The 6,109-nt window shown below is 37.2% G+C and overlaps 1 pseudogene; it reads left to right on the top strand.

Moving 5' to 3' along the window:
- Nucleotides 1-4,828: 4,828 nt before the first annotated feature.
- On the top strand, nucleotides 4,829-5,763 carry LOC101644912 (annotated as a pseudogene).
- The last annotated feature ends 346 nt before the right edge of the window (nucleotides 5,764-6,109 follow it).

Genomic DNA, 6,109 nt, shown 5'->3' with positions numbered 1-6,109 from the left:
TTCAGCCATTTGAAGGGCATGTAAGCAAATTCCCATGCATGTTACACAGTAACCATTTTGATGACAGTCCATAACCCATTTATGCAATTCAGTCTCTAGAGCCCCATATGAAGTTGTTAAACCACGTCGAGCTTTTTAGGCCTTTGGAATCTTTTCCAAGTCAGCTTTCATTTTCTGCCAATCGCTTACTTGTTTTTAGTCAACACAAAATTCGCTATTTACAATACAATACTGCTTTCTTCTGCTCTAGACACAGCCTTAAGTTTGAAACCTGTTTTGTATGACCTGCGTTTTTGTTTTGGCCCAGCATTAGAAGTATTGGAATCCATTTCTAACAGGATTAGAAAAAAAATACTTTGAAGAAGAATGCCATACCATAGCAATTGAATTCTCAAAATAAACCTTAAGCCCTACTCCAAAAATAAGCCGTAGTTATAGTTCTTAAAAGAGGTCAGTTTACAGTAAAAATGGTGGTGTCCAGGCACTATACATATAAACAAGTAAAATCAATTGGAAATAGAATGCAGCAAGACAGATAAACTTCACCACAGAAAGCAGATACCCCCCAACAGAATCGCACTCAAAAGATACCACGAGACCCAAAACATGCTGTATCACCAAGGGAGCTGACAGTAATTCAGGGTCTGGAGAGTTTGGTATGATAATATTCCAGAACGTGATGACATGACTATGTTTGCATAGAGCAGCCTGTGTTAGGGCTCATACTATACACGCTGTGTTTCTGCCTGTGCTGCCTAACTACATATGCTGCCTTACCACATGTACACAATGCTGCTTGTATAGTTTGAGGCCTAACAAAGTCTGATGATATTCCAGAATGTGATGACATGACTGTTTGCACAGAGCAGCCTGTGATAGGGCTCATAATATAAACTCTGTGTTGTTTACGTGCTGTGTTACTGCATATACAGCATTACCGGATATGAATGGGATGTGCTAAAGCAACACATGCAATAACACAATGTGTGCACAATGCAGCATGTATATTTTGAACCTTAGCACAGGCAAGTATAGTCAACACTGGGTCCAGATAGGGGTTAATAAGAAAAAAAAAATAAAATATAGCAGACTATATTTTAGTCTATAAGTACTATAAATAAATGTACTGTATATCCAAGACCAGAGATATACCAGTACTTGTATTTAGCAATGCTTGGGCGGAGCAAGGGGACGTGACCAAGTACGGGTAAGACTGTAAAAGCTACGTCATTGGTCACAGCCCTAGAGAAGAGCGGGAGAGGAAGAGCAGCCAAGAGCAGCCGAATCTGACATTCATCTGACAAGGATGCAGTGCGTCCCAAGTAGCAGCACACAGAAGCGGGCAGGTTCTTGCCCAGTACAGCAAGGACAGTACAGAGGCTGCTGGGGAGCAGGAGAAAAGAAGAGCGGTGACATCAGCAGCCATTGGATCACCCACAGAGGCTGCCGACACCAGCAAATGAGTGGGAGAGAGTGGAGAACATCCTCACTGCACCCGAGAACAGGTAAGTGGGACCTTCACTCGAGTATAAGCCAAGGGGGGGGGGGGCGCTTTTTCGCCCTAAAAAAATGTGCTGAAAAGCTCGGTCTATACACGAGTATATACAGTTCAGAAGCGTAAATCCTATAAGTTAAAGGTTTCAAGTTTATTTTATTCGTGGGAAGTAGCCGTGGCATTCGATTACTGCAAAGGGAGTGAATTCCTCAAATATCTAAAAATGTCATCATCAGCTTAACATAATAAAACCTAGTAAGATTAGGTTTATTTTGGACACATCATCAGAAAAGACCAATTCCTAAAAAGAACATGTGTTTGGTAAAGCAGAGGGCCAACAGCATGAGAAAGTGAGATCAATCAATGAGGTGCGTGACACCACAGGCACAAGGAAGGCCCCACACAGACCTGCAATCATGAGGATGGCACAGAAATGAATCGCCACCATTTATTCTCTCACACACAGGATCACAATAATTCACAACAAACTCAACAGCAGCAAATAATTAAAAATTAAGGTAAAGATGCCAGGTAGAGTGCAGAAGACCAGATGCATTTGAATTTAATTTTTTAAAAAAGAAAAGGTTTTCTAATGTAAATATATCCCTGGCAACACTTGGTTATTACATATTCTTTTAGATCATGTTTGTCCAACAAAATATTTGCTCACCATGAAATATTATAAATATGTACCATGAAATATTTGGTAAATGCTTAATAATTTGACATGACAATTTCTCTTAAAATATTCCATTTTGTTGTTATAGAGCATCATCACCATGTTTATCTCTTGTTTACTTTACGACTGGCTTATGACTGATTTAATTTTTTTCACAATCAACATTATAAACTGATGCGGAAAGCTAATGAAAAGCATTACTTTTAAGAGTCAGGGGTTCATGAATAACTCCCTCACACTTAAATATTTCCTAGCAGTAGTTCCCATATCTGAGATTTGAAAATAACTTCACTTTCAAGCTTCTACATTCTGAGTGGTTTAGTGGTAATCCCTCTCTACAGATATTTGAAGTGCCAGCACTTACACGTGCAGAAATATTCTGATGTATCATGTTCTCAAAAGTGAAAATGACTAAAGTTAAAAAATTCAGATATCTTCAAAGGGAGATTATGACTAGCTCTAGATTTCAGTTACTCTATGCCCCAGATAAGCCCTTGATGAGGTCTCATAAGCATCTACCTGACAGCTTAGCTCTCTACTGTATGATTTGTTGCTAAGTGCCCTTAAGTCATAGCCATTTTCCAGCAGAATGAAACTCTACGCAGCCTTGCACTATCCTCAAAATCATTTTTGTTCTTGAACTCAGTGTTGTAGTCACTGTGTTAATCCATCCCACTGTGGAGGCTCCTCTTTTTCACTGACCCTCTACTTTCCCAAGCATGATGGCTTTCTCCAGCGATTGGTCTCTATTGAAAATGTGCCCAAAGTACGTGATATGAAGTCTCATCATCTTCGTTTCTAAGTTGTACATCTGCCGAAACAGATTTGTTCATTCTTCTAGCAGTAAGAGATGTATTAAACTTTCTACAAAAACATCATATTTCCATGGCACTAGCTTTTGTTTTGTTTGCATTTGCTCATTTTTTAACCTCCACGTGTTTAAGAAGTGAATGAGAACACCATGACTTCGGTCGGGGGCACCTTATTCCTCAAAGTGACGTCTTTGATTTTTACACATTAAAAAAATATTTTGCAGAAGATTTGGCCAATGAAACACATATTTTTATTTCTTGACCACGCCTTCCAGAAATTGAGAATTGTTAACCAATTATGTTATGAGTGCCAAATTACACATTCCAGATATTTTATAATTTTTTCATCTTCATTTTGTTATTTTAAATATTCAATTAAATATTCCAAATCTCTGCATAGTAATGTGTAAACCTTTGATTTTTATCAGGAATCAATAAAGATCCTTTTTATTTAGAAGCTCAGACAAATTTAAAGGTTTTCATTCAAAAAGGAAATATTTTAAATACAGATTGAAGCAGAAATGTGAATATTCACTTAGAATGAAAATTTAGATGATTTTAAAAAGATATTCATTACAAATGCTATAAAATCTGTAAATATTAAGTTTCATGAATTCAATTCAAGACACATTACTATATAGTGGGTAATAGGTATGCTCTTACAAGGTATGCTGAGAAGCCCTGAAGGCATACACATTGTGCTGCCGAACACAAAGTCAGCAGTCCACAAATATGAGCTCTCTGAAGAAAGATGAGGCTTTCTGCCCCTGTACAGATTGACAGCCTCAGAAATCTATATGGGGCAGTCCTACTCTGTACTATTGGCCTCTGTGTCGGGATTGTCCCAAAGGCATTATTATTTGTACAAGCTATTCATACACCTGAATACACATTATTAAATTATATATGCCATTGTTTACCAACCCAGGAAGAGAACTTCTAACCCTCAAATTAAGTGTCATAAGTAAAATCCCAATTTATTTCGTCCCAGAAATACTTGCTGACATTCCAAGGTAAACTGGCCTTTGGTGAAGTGCAATGAAGATGTGATCAGAATATCAAGAGAACGTAGTTTTAATTGATTGTGATTAAAACATTCTACTTTCACAATTATTACAGAGATACAGCACTGTGTCCATTTCTAAGGTCTTGATCATTGTCTTGAAATAGGCCAGAGCATATGAAGAGATGAAAAAATTAAGTTTCTTTAAATACATGTCCTCTCAAACAGTCTCTTTAAGATTATCAGTATGCTACAAATATTCTTAGACAAAAAAAGCAAAAGTTCTAGAGTAAAATGATGATGTTATTGTGCAGATAAAAATGACATAATATCTCCATATGGAAAAAAAACTGTGCTTATTACTAAAGAATGCAAAAGGCAAATACTGATGACTGTTTCACTCTTTATCAATGCTGTATAAGTGGTGTAAACATTGAACTGTTAACCAAAAGTTCTGCAGTCCGAATTCACAGGTCAATCAGCAGCTAATAGATGAGGTAGTCTGCTCTGATAAAGATTACAGCATTTAGAACTCACTGGGGAAGCTCTACTCTGTTCTGTAGCATCACAGAGATGGGATCAATTTGACAGCAATGGTTATGCCTATGTTTAATGTGTTTCTTTAAGGAGATCCTATATTTGGGGTTGAAAGAGATTCAAAAAATTATTTAAACTTAAGATAAGTTGGAAATTAATTTTCTCAGCACAAACATGAAGAAAGAGAACATTGATGATTCAGAGGTATAATTCTTACCTTCAACTTGTTTGAATGTCCTATAAAAATATATATTACACACCCCTCTCTCTCTTTTTTCCCCCTGAAGAGAATCCTGGACAAAATGGATCAACAGAACCTAACAGGGTAGAATTAATTCATTCTAATTGGACTTACAAAGCATCCTAAACTGCAGATCCCCCTTCTTGGGGTCTTCATACTAATCTACATGGTCACAGTGATGGGAGACCTAGACCTAGGCCTTGACCAAGATGGACTCACACCTCCACACACCCCCATGTATTTTTTTTATCAGACACCTGGCTTTCATTGATCTTGGTAATTCTACTGTCATTTGCTCCAAGATGCTGATAAATTTTGTTGTGGATAAAAATACTATTTCCTATTATGAATGGACCACACAGCTGGCTTTTATTCTTTTGTTCATTATCAGTGAATTTTTCATCTTGTCAGCCATGGCCTATGACCACTATGTGGCCATCTGTAATCCTCTACTCTACAATCTTATCATGACCCCAAGACTTCATCGTGTGTTTGTGGGCATTCCTTACCTCTACATTACCCTTCAGTCTTTGCTGTCATAACTAAGATTTTTACATTGACCTTTTGTGGCTCTAATGTCATCAGTCATTTCTACTGTGATGATGTTCCCTTGATACCTATGCTCTGCTCAAATGCACAAGAGATACAATTGCTGATCATCATGTTTTCAACAATTTAGTTGATATCCTCCCTCTTGGTCATTCTTGTGTTCTACATGCTGATTCTGATAGCTATATTTCGAATGAATTCTGCTGAGGAGAGGGAAAAACTTTCTCCACATGTGGGTCTCATCTGTCAGTGGTGGTTGTGTTCAATGAATCTCTACTATTCATGTGTTTGCAGCCAAAATCTGCTCATTCATTTGAAGCTGACAAAATTGCGTCTGTATTTTAGTCATCCCCATGCTTATTCCTTTGAACTACGGTTTAAGGAACAAAGAGGTTAAAAAACACTTTCCACAGAGCCTTTAAGCAGCTGCATAGGCTTTGTATTTAGTATTCAATATTCAATATTCTTCAGAGGCAAGTGTCATGTATAATATTCCCCAAACACAGGACTGCACTCAGAATTGACCTGAGGCAATGAATATATGGTTCCACACTGAAGAATAATTATAAAGTAGAGGCAGATACTTGGTGTCCAGTTTATTTATTCAAATAACTTCTCATACTGTATATCTCATATTAAATGTCAATTTTCCACAATACTACTTACTTCCTATTCATTTCTTCCTTGTGTGATGTCATAGAGTCTCAACCTCCCTATGTAAAATCTATCAGGTACCTCACTGGTAAACTTTGTTTCAATGGAGTTTTTGTTTGTTTTGTTTTCTTGTAAGACA

The sequence above is a fragment of the Echinops telfairi genome, unplaced genomic scaffold (assembly GCF_000313985.2).
Source record: "Echinops telfairi isolate 266 unplaced genomic scaffold, ASM31398v2 ScPeMD7_60;HRSCAF=208, whole genome shotgun sequence".
Classification (NCBI taxonomy): Eukaryota; Metazoa; Chordata; class Mammalia; order Afrosoricida; family Tenrecidae; genus Echinops; species Echinops telfairi.
Note: the sequence above shows the minus strand (reverse complement) of the source record. Positions and strands in the feature narration are given on the sequence as shown.